The sequence below is a fragment of the Octopus bimaculoides genome, chromosome 19, assembly GCF_001194135.2.
Source record: "Octopus bimaculoides isolate UCB-OBI-ISO-001 chromosome 19, ASM119413v2, whole genome shotgun sequence".
Classification (NCBI taxonomy): domain Eukaryota; kingdom Metazoa; phylum Mollusca; class Cephalopoda; order Octopoda; family Octopodidae; genus Octopus; species Octopus bimaculoides.
The window spans coordinates 11,189,184-11,189,776 of NC_068999.1; positions in this window are offsets into that span (position 1 = coordinate 11,189,184).

Consider the following 593-nt stretch of genomic DNA (forward strand, 5'->3'; position numbering starts at 1 on the left):
GCCATTCGCCCAGTTTCGGTCTCTTCCTGATCCATGTTTGCAGTTCGGTGAGTGAGACGAGCTGCGGGAAGGCGTGCCTCACAAACGGCGCCCACACCTGTTCACCGTCGTCAATGAAGTTCCAGAGATGCCGCAGTCTCAGCGCATGTCTGCGCATCATTAACCACGGCATCCCCAGTCCTCCACGTAACGGTTGTTGACAGCAAATGGATCGCCTCACCATCGGAACGCCACCCTTAGATAGCGACAAAGAGAGAGAGAAAGCGACTGAGAGAGAGAGAGTGAATGAGAGAGAGCCGTTACGCAAATCATGCAACCTTAATCGAGATCCGGTTATATTTTGCATGATATTATAATATATACAATATCATGATATATATTATATTACATGATATTACATGCGGACTCGTTTGCACGTCGGAAACTAAGTTGGGTCAAAATGTAAAGAAAATATCAAATTCTCATGATGGCGTCAGAATAAATTATGATGTGATATCGGTTGTTCACATTTATTTCGTTTCCACAGCGAAACGTACACACATATGTTCATCTATCTATCTATCTATTTATCTATCTATCTATCTATCTATCTA